Genomic DNA, 17,350 nt, shown 5'->3' on the forward strand with positions numbered 1-17,350 from the left:
CAGTCGGTTAAGCTTTCTTTGACTCTTGATTTCAGGTCATGATCTCACGGTTCATGAGTTCAAGTACCGTATCGGGCTCCACACTGACAGTGTGGAGGCTGCTTAGGATTCTCTCTCTCTCCTGCTCTCTCTGCCCCTCCCCTGCTCTCTCGGTCTCTGTCTCGGTCTCTCTATCTCAAAACAAACAAACAAACTTCAAAAAATTGTTAAAAAATAATAAAATAACATTTCATGTTTTTTATCTGAAACTATAACACAATCATTGTGGAAAACTAACAAAAGGCAAAAAAATTATTTCAATCAACTGTAACCTCACAATCCAGAAATCCCTGCTGTCGGTATTTTAGAAGAATGCTACTTTGGTGTATTAGTACTTTGGATATTCACGGTAATATTTGGAGTATGTGCGTATGCAACGCAAATAATATGGACTCATTATATAGGCAGCTTTGTATCTTGTTTTCAAAACTGAACAGTAACGCAAGAGCATTTCGTCAGGCTATTCAAACTCATTAAGCAGGTAATTTTTAATGGTTGCATAGGTGGTATTTCATGATAGGGCGGTAATGTGTTTTAGTTAGTCCTGGTAATTTTGAGAAGTAGAAAAAAATGGCTCTTGTTGAAATAAAACATTTAGGGGTTTTCCAGAGTATGTGAGAAGAATAGGAATTCAAGTCAATTCAGGTCCACAATAATTCATTGTACTCCACGATAATTCTACCTACCACATACGAAGTCATCTGTTCATTCTGGGGCCGCGAGGATGAGTAAACATATATCTTGTCCTTCAAAGAGATTCCACAGGAGTAATCAGAACCGCCTTGTTTTGTTTTGTTTCGGTTTTTAATATGAACTTTATTGTCAAATTAGTTTCCATACAACACCTAGTGCTCATCCCAACAGGTGCCCTCCTCAATGCCCATCACCCACCCTCCCCTCCCTCCCACCCCCCATCAACCCTCAGTTTATTCTGTTTTTAAGAGTCTCTTATGGTTTGGCTCTCTCCCTCTCTTTTTTTTTTTTTCCTTCCCCTCCCCCATAGTCTTCTGTTAAGTTTCTCAGGAGCCACATAAGAGTGAAAATATATGGTATCTGTCTTTCTCTGTATGACTTATTTCACTTAGCATAACACTCTCCAGTTCCATCCACGTTGCTACAAAAGGCCATATTTCATTCTTTCTCATTGCTACGTAGTATTCCATTGTTTATATAAACCACAATTTCTGTATCCATTCATCAGTGGATGGACATTTAGGCTCTTTCCATAATTTGGCTATTGTTGAGAGTGCTGCTATAAACATTGGGGTACAAGTGCCCGTATGCATCAGTACTCCTGTATCCCTTGGGTAAATTCCTAGCAGTGCTATTGCTGGGTCATAGGGTAGATCTAGTTTTAATTTTTTGAGGAACCTCCACACTGTTTTCCAGAGCGAATGCACCAGTTTGCATTCCCACCAACGGTGCAAGAGGGTCCCCATTTCTCCCCATCCTCGCCAGCATCTACACTCTCCTGATTTGTTCATTTTAGCCACTCTGACTGGCATGAGGAGAACCGCCTTATTTTGTATAGCACTTTGTAGTTGTACTAATTTCTCCTGCCTACCATTCCCTTGACCTTCCCAGGCTCAGAGGGAGGTAGAGTTCATGGTGCCCATTTTACAGGTGAGACTAACAAAGCTTAATGACCTGTGCCTGGTTTCCAAGCAACTCCGCCAAGGAACCTGTCTTCTCTCCTCGTCCAGTTTTCTTTCTTTCTTTCTTTTTTTTTTTTTTTTTTTTACCTGACTTGCTGTTTCAGAGCCCTGTGCTCTTTGCTCTCCCCAGCGGGGGCCCCCATTCCTGTTTTTTACCAGTCTCTCATCATCTGCTGCTAATGGATTGCTATGAGGTGGAAACAGCTTGGCTTCTACATGCTTTGGTTGTCATTCACCACCATCCTCAAGGCGTCCTCGTCCTGGGGATGTTGTCATTGTGAGAATTAATAGCACACAGACCCTGCCACAATAGCCCTACCAAATGGCCCAAAAGGAAAAGAGGCTGAAGCTGTAAAGGGAAATCTTTCAGGGAAGGAGGGAAGGAAAGAAGAAGGGGATGGGACAATGGAAGGGAGGAAAAGAGAATGTGGACACCTAGGAAGCCAAATGGGGAAAATGAAAATATCACGGGAGAGGGAGGGGCTTGATGTGGGGGGAAGGTGGCTGAAGGAGAGAGATAATGAGAAGGGAAAGAGGACTCCTTTACGCCACCTCAGCATTCTGAGCCTTGGGTTATTTTGTTGTTATATTTTAATGGGCTTTGGCTTTTTTTCTTTTTCTCTCTCACTGCATTAGTGGTGCCATTCAGATAGGAAAGAGAAAAAAAATAGGAACATGGTAATAGTCAATTTAGGGGGGAAAAAAGAAACCACACACCCAGAGAAAAAAATCACCAGACGCCAGCACAAAGATACACGCACCTTTTCATACGGGTCTCTGCCAGCTGGTGCAGAGCTGACACAGCTGTCCTCAAAAAGCAAGAGAGGGGCCCCATGAGAGGACTTGGGGAAGGGGCAGAAATGGGGATGTCAGAGCTCAGGGGAGGAGGTAAGGTGGCACGAGGGACTTGAAGGGTCCACTTGCAGATTGTTGTGGATGTCTGGACGCCTTCTACTCGTGAGGCAGGGCTGCAGAGTTTTGAGTTGGCAGAAGAAAAGCCAGGGAGATGGGATGCCCATGGACGGATGTGCCCAGGGTGGATCTCCTGTCTGAATTCTTGGTGGTTGTCACGAACTTTCCTTACTTCACTGACTTTGTTATTATTGTCACCTTTTTGTCTCCACTAGAAACTTTCATTGCCAACCGAGCAATCTTATTTGTTTCCATGCCTAAGAGTGCTTATCATGTGCCTGATGTTAAGTCTGGCTCTTTAGAACACATGGACAGAAAGGAGAACAGAACTCCTAGTTTTATCTTTAAATATTATGTTTGGTAGACATATAGTATTATTGGTCCTACTGATTAAATATATTGTCAATGTATGCATGGTGATGATGATGGTGGTAGTGTATATTTTGGGGCTTTTAGAACATTCCTGAAATTGCCCTAAGCAAGCTATAAACATTATTGTGTTTACTTTTCATGATTATCCTATGAGGTAGGCAGTATTGTCGTCATCATTTCATAAATGCATAAATGGAGTCCTAAGCATGATAACTTGGCTCAACCATTGAGCACGATTTGAAGCCATTAGAAGGTGAGTGGAAGAGTGACACGATTTAATATATTTTAAAAGGATCAATTCTGATGCTATGTGAACTGGGGAAAATGAGAACAGAAACCCAGAGGCTGTTTAGGAGGTGAGAAATAATGGTGGCTTGAACCAAGGTGGGAACAGGGAGTTGATGAGAAGTAGTCATGTTCTCAATGATTTCATGGTAAATAAAACAGAAGTGTTGATGGATTGGCTGTGGGGTATGAGAGAAGGAAAGAAGTCATAGGTGAAGTTATGGTTTTGGCCTGAATAAATAAAAGATGAGTTTTGCCATTAACTGAAATGAGAACAGTTGAGGGAGGAGTAGCTTTCAGGAGAAAGATAAGGATGGCAGTTTGGGACAGGCTGAGTTTGAGACGTTTGTTAGATATCCAATTTTTGGAGTTACAGGTAGATGTCAGTGTTGGCTATATACATTTGGGAGTGACCCATATGAATATGACATTAAAAGCCTTCATGCAGATGGGATCACCAAGGGAATGAATGCAGACAGAAAAAGGAGAGGACTAAGGCTCAAGTCCATGGATACTCAGATGTTTAAAAATCAAGGAAGTGAGGAGGATCCAGAGAAGCAGACCAACAAGGACCTACTAAGAAGGTAAAAAGAAAATAAAAAAATGTTCTTTTGAGTCTTGGAAGCCGAGCGAAAAGAGTGTACCAAGAAAGGAGTGATTAATTCTATCAAATGCGGCTAATAGACCAAATGAAATAAGGACTGAAAATTCCAAGTTGGTTGAACCTCATGTTGTTCCTGTTGACCTTGACAAGAGCAGTTTTATTGGAGGTGGGCAGAAGGTGTGAAAGCCAGGCTGGAAAGCATTCAAGAAGGAATAGAAGAAAAAAAAATCAAAGACCGTGAATATAGACAACAGTTTCAGGGAAATTTGTTTCTTGGAGTAGTAAATAAAGCGGGGTGGGGGGCAGTCAGCAAGTTGAAAAAGCTGTAGGTGTAATTTAAAAAGAGTCTTTCTTTCATGTGAAAAAATGCAGTATGCTTGGATGTTTATGGGGATGGTCCAGCAGGTGAGAGGAAATAAGGGATGATGCATGAGAGAGAAGAGAATTTCTGTACTGATATTCTTTTAAAAAAATTTTTTTTTAATGTTTATTTATTTTTGAGAGAGACAGAGACAGAGTGTGAACAGGGGAGGGGCAGAGAGAGGGAGACACAGAATCCGAAACAGGCTCCAGGCTCTGAGCTATCAGCCCAGAGCCCTACGCGGGGCTCAAACTCACAAACCATGAGATCGTGACCTGAGCCAAAGTCGGACGCTTAACCGACTGAGCCACCCCGGCGCCCCCTGTAGTGATATTCTTGAGTGGAAAGAGGTGATGCGATCTGGTGCCCGTGGTTCGGGGCTGGTTTGGACTAGTAGTAAGCTCTGTTCATCAGTGATTAACATAAGGAAGATCAGAATAAGAGCTCAGATGCGAGTAGATACAGGTTGAGGAAAGGTCTTCTTCACCAGCTCTCAGAAATAGGAAGGAAGGTCATTTCCTAAGAGTAAGGAAGAAGAAGGAGCTGTTGGAAGTCTGAGAAGAGAATAGAAGGTAGGAAGAGTTAAAAACAATCCGTCGATTATTTTTTTTAACTTCCCGTATTTGACACTAATTATTTTATGGCACGAAAGGTACCTTAGAAAATAAGCACGAAGATCCTTCTCTTTTAAGTCAGATGCATTTGAATTTGTTCCCCAATCGTAAACATATGTAGTTGACATATTGTGTTTCCTTTCATTGCATGCCACTAGCTTCTTATAGGACCCAAGTGTGAAGCCTATGGATTTGACTGCATCGCAAGAAGACCCAATAAAGCCACGGCTACAAAATGCTCTTAGGGAAAAGGAAAGGGCCTTCAGGATCCAGGTATGAGAATTATGTAGCGTCCTCTTGAGCCATTAGCTCTTTCTTGGTTTTGGATTGAGTTGGACATCTCATATTTGAGATTCCTGTGGATTTCACAATGGTAAGTATGAAGCACAGCTTAACCAAAGATGTAAAAGGCTGTAGGGAAAAGTGAAAACTGAGAACCCAAATGCTTTGCAAGGAGACACTGCTGGGAGCAGCTGTTACTGCATTTTTAAGTGCTACTTATTTTAATTGCAGGGCAATAGGATAATAATACTGTTCAATAATGATGCATCTTTGTGTGGGACCCTCGGAGACCTCCCCGTGCATGATGTAATGTGGCCTCACATCTCCCGAGCGAAAGAGCCAGGTATAGCTGCCTTCGTTTTTGCAAAACAAATGAAACTGGGTCATGGACTGAGCATGCCTCTCTCAAGAATATTCTGAGGAAACTGTTCCTCGGAACCCCAAAAGTAGCAGTTCAAATAAGAGTGACCATGGACAGACAATTATTACTGGGTGACTCTCCAGATAACATAGGTCAGAAGCAGTCAGGAGAATAGTCACTATGCAAGTAAATCTATTTCCAGGTAAATAGGTTAAAAGGGCAGGGAAATGTCACCTATCAGGACAAACAAAAGTTCTGACACCTACATAGAACAAGGAACTCAAACCAAGAATGCAATACGGAAACACTGGACCATGGGATTTTAGGAATGCAGAGACCTTTAAAATGCTCTAGGTTAGGTCAAGTTCATTCCCTTTTCAGCTCTATGAAGTCTGTTTCTGAAGCAAAGATATTCCCCAACTATGGTCTCTTTGGGTATGTTCTATCGAGGGAAGAGCCAATTGGGATTGAGGTAGACAAATTGATATAGGCAATTTGGATGGGTGTGCTCAGGGAGGGAGTGAGGACAGGCAATTAGGTAGGTAAATCCTAAAAGTCATATTGGTCCAGCAGGGCAAAATAGAGCTCTCACGTGGCAGGGTGAATTCAGAACTTTATCAATGGCAAAATGATTTCCTGTCTGCATTATTCTAGATTAGTTCTTCTCAAACGTTAATCTGTATGAATCACCTGGAAATCTTATTAAAATGCAGATTCTGATTCAGGGTGTCTGGAGCGGATCCCTAGATTCCACATTTTTAAAAAACTTTCTCTCTTTTTTTAAAAAAATTCTTTTTAATGTTTACCATTATTTTTGAGACCGAGAGAGACAGAGCATGAGCGGAGGAGGGGCAGAGAGAGAGGGAGACACAAAATCCTAAGCAGGCTCCAGGCTCCAAGCTGTCAGCACGGAGCCCGACACGGGGCTCGAACTCGTCCACTGAGAGATCATGACCTGAGCCAAAGGAGGACGCTCAACCAACTGAGCCACCCAGGCGCCCTATCATTTTTCCTTTTAATAGAGGTATAATTGACAAATAATTGTGCATTTCTTACAAGCACACAAGTAACTCAGTGCTTCTGCTTTGAGGACCTGGCAGTTGAGTGGGGAAAGGAGCCAATTTCCTGGCCTCCATTTTCTTGTTTAACCTGCATTTACTCCCTCACTGATTGTTTGGTTCTGTATTCTCTTCCCTGGAGGAGAATTCATTTGCATGAGGTGTTTTTAGCTAGAGGGTCCTCTTGATGCAGCATAAGTAACAATGTTTCTCTTTTCAGAAGAATGGGGCTGCATCATTGTCGCTCTGGAGCCATTAACGTAGCTGCCACCTACCGGTTGCACGACCTTGCATGACCTTGGGTGGGTCCCAGTGTTTTTGTGGGCCTCAGGCTCCTCCTGTGTGAGAAGCTGATGGGTAGCCCCTGCCCCAATGACTTTACGGAATGGAAGTGATCACGTTAGATGATGGATGTGAACCTACTTCACAAAGTCAAATGTGTTTTATAAAGAGAGTAAGGAGCCTTACCATCCTGCCATTTATGCTCAGTAGCCAAAGTTTAAGTCCCTTCTTGAGTGGAAAGCACTTGATAACTCAGCAACGTGTGACACAGATATTACGCATACTGGTTATCACTATGTTCTGGACGCTTTGTATTTCCTTACTTTGACTCATTCCTGCTTTCAGAGACGAGACGCTGGAGTTTCTCAATCTCATCTCGGCCATTTCTGGTCTTTGCTGTGGTGGCCAGGTTCCGGTCTATCTGGACCCAGATCCCACAAGCAGGTAAGGATTATGACTGTGATGAATTATACCGATTCCGCAAGCTACTGTCTTTGAGTCCCAAGACAAGCTAGATGTGTTATGTAAAATATATGCTTGTCTCAAACTATCCCTGAATGTTAAGTGTTATTCCGATACCCCAGGTGAGGCAGCAGGGGCCTTAGAGACTTTAACTCCCTAGTCAGTGTGACACCGCTGATCCCACTGCTGTAGAAATTCAAGTCTTAGTTTGTCTGATTCCAAAGCCTGTCTCGACTTCTTCATGACAAGTGATCTCGTCCAAGGATTTTCCCAGTAGAATCTCATGACGAACCTTAACCCGAAACCCTGAACTCGACAGCCCTGTGGGAAGGTAGCGAGATAGCTTTTGGGAAAAGATGAACGTGCTGTGTGATGACAAAAGTCATCTCTGGAGTCGTTCACCTCCACGTGACAAGGCCTGGATCTGGGAATAAGAGAGCAGTGTTGTGGCTCTTGCCTGAGGGAGAGGTTGTCGGTGGCCCAGGAGCCCAGTGTCTCTCCTGAGACGTGGAGTCCAGCCAAGACTGAGTCCAGCTGTCACTCACAAAGTAAATGGGAGCTACCATCAGGCAAGAGAGAGGTGACCGCCACTCACGTACTGAGAAGATAGAGACTGAAAAACAACGCGAGGGGAAGAGTTTCGGGAAAGTCTTACAAATGGGATTCCCTATGGAAGGCCAGGGCGGTCAGTTTTACCCTGGGCATTTATCTTCCCAACAGTGGTTTCCATCCTTGTCATGATATCTGTATTCTGTGAGTCACGCTGCATTTGTCTTACTCTCGTGGACTTACTTTGTGGGCTGCGTTTTCTTCGGAATAATTCTCCGAAGTGCTATTTCTATGATTTATTGCCCTTTGGTGTTTATCTTACTCTCCCAGTTTTACCTTTTCTTCTCTCATTGTTTAACATGTTAGAGTTTCGCTTTCTATAGGGCCCAGATTTGTCTCCTTTTCATATTTATTTCAACATTTGTCTTGTTCTCCCGACATGTTTCATTCTTGAAATTTATCTTTCTTATTTTAAAAATGTCTCAGAATATGATCAATCTCTTTTCCCTACTTGGTCTTTATTTGTTTAATATTTTACATCTTTTCTGTGTTTTGCTCAGCTTGACGCTTGGGCTCTCCGCAGGGGTGTCCTCTTGGGTAGGAAAGGTCTGGATGTTTCCACCAGATGTGGATTTGGAGTGAGCTGCCATGTAGTTCCACGTGCTTCCCTTTTTCAACCCACACAAATGGGGGCTATTAAAACCCCAAGAGAAAAACTGGGATCTCTGTGTTGTCTCAGAATAGCTTGGAGAGTTGGCATGAATGAATATGTAGTTTGAAGATGGGGAAAGAGGCATTCTTGCTAAGGCTACGGTCCAGTTTTCATTTTCCTTATCAGTGTTGGGGGAGGGGGGCGGTGGTTGGTCTACTTCAATCACGTTCCTATAATTTTCCTTTCGATACATCTAGAAGGCTACAGCGTCCTCATCAGTGACTGTAGTTATAACATCAGCATTTTCATGGCTTTTAATGAATATGCAAATTTACGCTCCAGAATCAGCATTTTATCAAACATGGTGATAATATCAATTATGAACACTGACATTTGAATGGCTGCATTTATAGCTTCCTGGGCACATCCCTAGACCTTCTTTCCATGATGCTCCCCCAGATCCTGTGAGTTAGGGTTACTATCCCTTTCACTAGGGAGAAACTGAGGTTCACGAAGATGAAGTGACAACCAGGAAGGCGTGGACACAGACGTTAAACCCGCTCCATCACATTTCTAGTTTTGTGTTCTTTCCCAGAATCGTCTTGAATTCACATTAATTCTGATCTGTGGTATTGGATACCATTTTTAAAAATTCCTTTTCATTCCTTGGACTTCCTTTTACGGATTTGTTTAGCAGAATATTCTTTCTTCCACCTGGGCCCAGTCAGACCCTTTCCCTCTATTCCCAGCCACTTCCCCTGATGGAAGTGACCAGGGAGGATCCTGGAATGGGTGGATTGCGGCCCTTCCTGCCTTCTGCTATCATTTATTCTGATCTCTTTTTATACTCCCTGCTGGAGAAAGTACTCCAACGTTTCCTGATCATGTAGGGTTTTCTCTGATGGCTGACTGTGGAAAAGTTTCCAAGAGGGAGAAGATTAATAAAACATCTCATGCTAAAAGCACTCGTTCCCTGCTCACAGTGGCTACATTATAAAAGTTCAGCCTGACTCTATGGTGATGGTAACTGCCCAGACCCAGCCTCCCATTTGCTTTACGCCTTTAAAATTGCTCTGAGCTGGGACCTGAGCTTCCATAGGGATTGGTACTCTGCTTGAGCCCCCGCTGATATTTAATAAATATCAAACTGCTGCCCTGATATCCCTGAGCAGTTGAAAAGGTCCGCATGCTGTGATCAGACCGTTCAGTCCTGGGTATGTTTTTAACACTTGACCTTACTCCAGGGACGGCTGTGAGGGGAGTTCTGTGATGGTGCCCACCGGGACAATGATGTTCATACTCTTAGCACATCTGCCTAAATCTCTTGTCGTTTCAGAGCGAAGCCTGGCTGTGAATGTCTCTGGGCTGCTTTAGTTTTCCCAGTCCTTGCCATAGCAACACGCGCATGCATTGTAGCTCCGATATTGGGTATCACCTGCATGGCTCATGGCACCCGCCCACTCGGCCTCCAGACTTCTGGAAGCGCCTCAGGAGTAATTTGCGGGAGAGTCTCTACAGGCCTTTCCCTGCTCTTTCCCTCTCCTGCATTCTTTCCCGGGGCCCCTTTCTTTCTCCTACACCTGCTCCCTTTTTCTAAGAAAGGGAAGGTGGTGCAAACAAACGTGTTTCAAACAAGTAAAAACATATCCACATTTAATATACTTTTGTTTACACCTAGGAAGACTTTCTTCTCTAAATTCATCTTCCAAAGATATTGTTTTGCTCTTTTGCTCCAGGAGTTGGTGCCATATATCCCTCCTAATATCATCTGTCATCTCGGTCGACTCACTATCCACCTCCAAATTGAATTCAGGATTTCCCTTAGGTTCACAGGAGTCTCCCCAGAAGTACTCTGCGTAGCATTTGTCTTGAGGTGGAAATGCCTTGAAGCCCCAACCCCCTTCTTTCTTCATTCCTCACACTCCCTTTTGTTTTATTATTATTTTTTTTAAATTCCATGTATACCCTTAGCACTTCCTGGATCTTATGTATCCAAACTGATACTGAATATAACAATGTTTTGTGAGGTATTAAGTGCTGTGTATCCAGAAACATGAAATCTATAGATTATTATATACAGGATACTTTCATCTGACAGCACTTATTCCTTTTAACAGCCTGGCTGCTTGGGCAAATGTTAAGAAAAACTCAGAGGACAGCCACATTCCTGCAGTCAACTAGAGGGGGTGGGTAGTCATCAAACTGGGTTACAGATCATAAACGCATTATCATTAAGTCTTTGCAGACTCGTTTTCTAAGAAAGTTATGTTGACTGCATTAATGGCGCCAACTAATGGCCTCCCTGGATCCACACCCATTGCAATTGACTTTGCCACTCTTCCCACCAAAGGGTGGGGTCTACTGTCTCACCCCTTGAGTTCAAACTGGCTTTGTGACCTGCCGCGGACAACAGAATGCGGTGGAAGTGAGGTCTAGGCCTTAGGAAGCCCTCCGTCCTCTCTTTTGCTTCTTTACCTTCACTGTTATGCCATGCCTGTACTACCCTGAGAACAAGCCTGGGCTTGCCTGTGAGAACATGGGAGGCCAGCTTACAGATATTGGATACCCACATATGTGAGAAAGCCCTGTGGAGCTGAGACCCAAAGAATTGTCCACTTATCCAATTATGTGTATTCGTGAGGATTCTACAGAGAAATAGAGTGTCTGCCATCTATCTATCTATCTATCTATCTATCCATCCATCCATCCATCCATCATCTATCCATCTATTGAGAGAAGGAGACAGATTTTAAAGAACTGGCTCATGCCATTCATTGGCTTTCATTCACATGCCACATTCATTCGTTGTAGCAGTTGGCAAGTCTGAAATCTGTGGGGAAGGCACGCAGGCTGGAAATTCAAATAAGAGATGATAGTGTGGTCTTAAGTCTAAAAATGTGTGGCCTGGGGCAGAAGATGAGAAACTCAAGCAGAGTTTTTACATTGCAGTCCTGCAGCAGAATTTCTTCTTCCTCGGGGGTAGAGCAGGGGCTCAGCTTTTTCTCGTAAGGCCTTCAACTGCTCAGATGAGGCCCACCAATATTATGGAATGTAATCTGCTTTACTTAAAGCCTACCGATTATAAATGTTAATTGCATCTACAAAATCCCTTCACAGAAATATCTAGACTGGTGTTTGATCAACCACTGGGAACCACAGCCTAGCCAAGTTGGCCCATAAAATTATTCATCATGCCATGTACCTGTGAACATTGATACAAGTTTATTTTTAAGTCCCTAAATTTGTCATATAGAACAGTGCAACAAAAGATACCTGCTATACTAAACAAAAACTCTTTCCTGCTTTTTATGGGCTAATTTGATTCTTATTAGAATACTGATCTCCACTGACATGGTGGAGCATAGAGTCCAGTGGTAAGCCAAGCCCCTACCTAAGTTTTATCTACTAAAATTCAGACACGTTGGGGCACCTGGGTGGCTCAGTCAGTTAAGCGTTCGACTCTTGATTTCAGCTCAGGTCGTGATGTCAAGGTTTGTGAGTGTGAGCCCTGCGTTGGGCTCCATGATGGTGGTGTAGAGTCTCCTTGGGATTGTCTCTCCATCCCTTTCTCTCTGCCCCTCCCCAGCTCTTGTTCTCCTATGCCCTCTCTCTCAAAATAAATAAATCAACTTTACAATAAAAAAAAAAAAAACAAAATTTCGACACGCTGAAACAAAGCCAATGGTTGCTTGTCTTACTTCCTAGCAGAGGGTCAAGCATCAGAAGGAATGCCACTGTGCATTTCCAGCCCAACATACAATTCAGGAATTGCCCACCTGGGACCGGATCTATCTCCTTTTCTATTTCCTTTCACTTGACACTATCATTCTGATCTGCATTTTATACTTCTAGCACAGTTAGCTTCTAAGAAAGCCTGAACTATCAGTCATTTACTCCTTACCATAAACCACCCTGTTTCTGTTTTAAGGAATATTTGCATTTTAAAGCCTTATCCCTAATTATGGAGTGGAAGGCTTTGTTCCTTACGAGCCATTCTCGGGAAATATGAATAAGTAAAAGATATTTTTATGAAGAAAAGGGGCAAAAGGTCTTCCTTAAGCCCTGAAATCCTCCTATTTGGGTATAAAGCAGGAAAGACAGCTGTCTTTTAAGGCTGCATGCAATGCAGTGTCTCTGTCTGTTGTTACTGATCTGAATACCATCTCCTTTTTTGGAGTCACTGAATTGAGTTTTCCTGGGAGTACTCAAAAGTTAACTTCCTGATGAATTTTTATCTGATTTTCCTCGGTAGATGAAATCATTTCTTCTGAACTCCTGAGGGATGCTTTTAAAATTCTACTCAGTATTAATTATTCTGTCTTGGTTTGTAGTGGCTTGCATCACGTCTCATCTTTCACCAGATGGTGGGCAACTTGAGTAAAAGATGTCTTCTCTCTGTCTTCTCCTTTTCTATTCCATGCTCATGTGTTTGCAGAAAATCCTCTACCATATTCTGGTGCTGGGTTTGGCCTTAGGGGTAAAGATATAATAGGGTCTTGAATTTAAGGAGCTCAGATGTCATTGGGAAAACAGTCTTGTACAGGAAATTATAATGAAATGTGATGGGGGCTATGGCAGATATTGATTTCAGCCTTTTCACTGATTATAGCAAAATACTGTGTCTGTGTATTGGGGCTCACTAGAGGAAAGGATAGAATTCATCACTGTAAAGCCTTCTCTTCTTTTTTCTTTCATTCTAACCATCAACTCTTGTGGATTAAAAAAAAAAATTCCCTCCTTTAAGTATGCAATAGAGGTCAATTGTTTTTTCTGAGAAGTTCACTTCTCTTCTCTTCTGAAACGTATTTGAAATTCCATTCATGGGCAATTATTCGGTTGAGTCCTACTGGCCATCGGGCTGGTCATGTGATCCACATCAGGTCGATCAGAATCTGTCTCTGGGAACTTCTTTTGAAATGAATCCAAAGAAAGAGACTACTTTACACCTTGTCATAAAGGTGAGAAGACAAAAGTTCTAGAACTGCCCATGGCCATGGGTCCTGCCTCATGGAGATACCTAGCATGAAAAATTGAAGGTGATATTCACAAGGAGTAGGTGAGAGAAAGAGGCTAATCAGCATCCAGCTTTGTATGAGTTGCCAAACATACTCTATCTATAGTCTTAAGATGGGCCAATGACTTCCCCATTCTGCATAAACTTGTTTGCACTGAGTTTATTGGAAGACAAAGAATTTGACTCATACAAGTTGTGAACCATCAGTTTTTTCTCCCAATCTGCCAATACCTCACTTTCCAGTTGCCCTCTTCATACCGTGAGTGTCAGAGGACATGCACTCTTTTTTTTTACTTATTGAGTAATTGATAGAGATGAATATTTTATATCTTCTTTTTTTTTTTTTTTTTTTTTTTGAAAACTTTAACTGTGTTAGGGCCTAGATTAAATAATATATTACAGGTCTATGATAGAGCATCATTGGGTTCTTAAGCTGGTTGTGGAACAATGGGATGTGAGCAGGAGAATCCTTGGATTTGATTTGTGAATCTTGAAAGAATTAGGCCTCTCAACTTAGAAGACAAGTTCCTCCTGGGAGCAGAGAAGCAGACACATCAATATGTTTGATTGCCCAGCCACAGGGATGAGAGAGCACAGAACATCGTCAGCTGATGCTGAGGAGAAAACCTAAGGGAAGTGTGGAACTTGAAAAAAAAAAAACAACTAACAAAAAGGTATATTTAAACAATGAACAGCACTACAAGTAAATTTCTCTAGTCTAACTGCTATCCCTTCTTCAGAACCATGGGGTAATTTCTAGTCACTTAGGTGTCCTTATTTGAACATTAGATGCAATACATTCTGAATTTATGATCATATAAATGCAGTTTTATTATTATCATTTCCAACCCCACAACATCATCGAATTCTTACTGTTTGCCTAGTTCTATTATTTCAGGTATGGATATGTATAAAGAAAATAGAAGACATTGGTGTTTGCCGCCATATTTCTTCTCCTTAGCATTGAGAAGACCAGAGCGCTATAAAAGCTAAAGGAATTTGCAAGGCAGGTTAAGTTAAGTGGCAAAGAGATCTTAGCTGCAAAGGTGTTGAAAAGAATGGTCCAGAGACGCTAATGGAAATAGAAGTCAAAGAACAGGGCTTTGCTGGGTAGAATATAAGGGAATCTTACAAAGCCCCTTGAGCTTGAGATATAATGCTTGTGAATACAGGGTATACTTGGGGGCTAAGAAAACATTAATTTGGATGGAGCAAAGTATAGTATTTGGGTAATGGATTAGTGATAAATTATGTTAGTGAGGCTGGATTGGGTCAGATTGTTGAATATCATGAATGCCAGGCTCAGTCACTGGTGGTTGATCACATAAGACAAATAATTTTTCTGTTAGGTAGGAACTCTAGTTGATCTGGAGAGGTAAACACAACAGGACGTGGGCTCTCACTTCATGAAGCTTACAGGCTGGTGGTCTATAAAGAGAAAGATAATTAAACAAAACGACATGATTAGCAAATATATAGTTTAAAGCACGATGCGTTTGTTAATCCACACACTCACTGGGTAATTCGTGTGTGCCAGGCCTGGTGTGGTGTTGTAAGCACACTAGATCAAAGCTGTCTCTCAGTCCCACGGGCACCGTAGGCACTGAGGGGGCACCCACGTATTTCAGAACAGGAGACTAACGATGTAAATCAAAATCTTCAGTTACCTGCTTGAAACTAATACTTTAAAAAAAGAACACTTGAATAATTATGACACTGACTGCACAATATTTGGAAACTTCTTTCTCACTGAAATAGTTCAGAAGTTGCTCCTGATTTCCCTGCTTTTTTATCGCCCCATCTATGACATGCTGGGACCCCAATTTGGGCTTCTTTCTTTCTGTCGTCTACTCTGCCGTTTCCAGATTGCCCTCCACCAGTAAAATAGGCTGAGTCCTCCACAGGCCCTCCTTCCCTCTTCCCTTTGATTCTGTTTATATCATTCATTTGCTTAACGTGGGCTTTTCTTCATACACATCATTAAGGAAATTTTCAGGCCTGCCAACATTGGAATAATGATACATTCTTTTCTTTATCTTTATTTTTGAGAGAGAGAGAGAGAGAGAGAGAGAGGGAATTCGAAGCAGGCTCCAGGCTCTGAGCTGTCAGCACACAGCCCAATGCGGGGCTCGAACCCACGAACCGTGAGATCATGACCTGAGCTGAAGTCGAATACTTAACTAACTGAGCCACCCAGGTGCCCCCACATTCCTTTCTTTCTGTTGGAATTTCCCCCTTAATTGTACTGAGAAATAATTGATCTACATCACTGTAGAAGTTTAAGGCATACACCATGATTGTTTGATTTCCATGTATAGTGAAATGATTACCACAACAGATTTAGTTAACATCCATCATCTCATATATTATATCTATATCCAATAAAAAAAAAAGAGAAAACACTTTCTCATTGTGATGAGAACACTTAGGATCTACTCTTTGAACACCTTTGCTATCTATCCTACGGCAGCATTGGCTACAGTCATCATGTTGTACATGACATCCCCGGGACTCATTAAAGTTTATACCTTTTGACCATCTTTCTCCCATTTTTCCTCCTCCCTGCCTCTGGTAATTACAGACCTGATCTCTTTTTCTATGAGTTTGGTGCTTTTGTGTGTGTGTGTGTGTATTGTTTGTGTTTTAGGGTCCACATGTAAGTGGGATCACAGTATTTGTCTTTCTCTTGTCTGATTTACTTCACTTAGCCTCGTGCCTTCAAGGTCTATCTATGCTGCCACCGATAGTAAGAATTTCTCATTTTTTATGGCTGAATGATACTGTGTCGTGTATCCACAGCACAGCTTCTTTATCCATTCATCTCTCGAAGGGCACTTAGGTGGTTTCCATGTCTTGGCTATTGGAAATAATGCTGCCTTGTTCATGGGAGTAGAGATACCTTTTTGAGTTAATGTTTTCATTTCTGTTGGATCTATTCCCAGAAGGGGAATTGCTGGATCACATAGTAGTTCTATTTTTAATTTTTTTGAGGAAACTCCATACTCTTTTCCATTGTGGCTGCGCTAATTTGCATTCCCAGTGACAGGGCGCAAGGGTTCCCTTTTCCTCTACATCCACGCCAGCATTTGTTATCTTTCGTCTTGTTCTTTTTTATTTTGGAATTTTACTTATTTCGAGAAAGAGAGAGAGAGACAGAGAGAGAGAGAGAGAGAGAGAGAGAGTGAGAGCACAAGCAGGGCAGGGGCAGAGACAGAGGGAGAGAGAGAGGATCCCAAGCAGGCTCTGCACTGTCAGAACAGAGCCTAATGGGGGGCTTGAACTCATGAACCACAAAATCATGACCTGAGCCAAAACCAAGAGCTGGACGTGTAACCTTCTGAGCCACCCAGGTGCCTATATCCTTTGTCTTCCTGGTGATGGCCATTCTAAGAGAGAAAGCAAGGAAAGGGCAGAGAGAGAGGGAGACAGAATCTCAAGCAGGCTCCATGCTGTCAACACAGAGCCTGATGTGGGGCTCAAACCCACGAACCGTGAGATCATCACCTGAGCCGAAACCAAGAGTCAGGCCACCCAGGAGCCCCTGTAAAGTCACATTCTTAATCAATGGAATCCAAATTTCATTAGAATCTATATCCTATGTGATTTACTTATTATGGAGCCTCCTGTTCTATGTCTGGAAACAAAGTCCCTCCTGCCAAGAAGCTTCATGGATGAGCCTGGGCTTGGAGTTAGACATCTGGATTTCAATCCGAGTTCTCCTAGAGCCCAGGGATGTGTGTTCTGTGGGCTTGGCACCCTGGGAGCCAGGGCTAGGCAAAGTTGCTGGGTGCATGGGCTCTGGGCTGCTACAGTGGAAACCAAAAGGAATTGAAGGCACATCATGAGAG

The sequence above is a fragment of the Herpailurus yagouaroundi genome, unplaced genomic scaffold, assembly GCF_014898765.1.
Source record: "Herpailurus yagouaroundi ecotype Mexico unplaced genomic scaffold, PumYag 161, whole genome shotgun sequence".
In the NCBI taxonomy this organism is placed as follows: domain Eukaryota; kingdom Metazoa; phylum Chordata; class Mammalia; order Carnivora; family Felidae; genus Herpailurus; species Herpailurus yagouaroundi.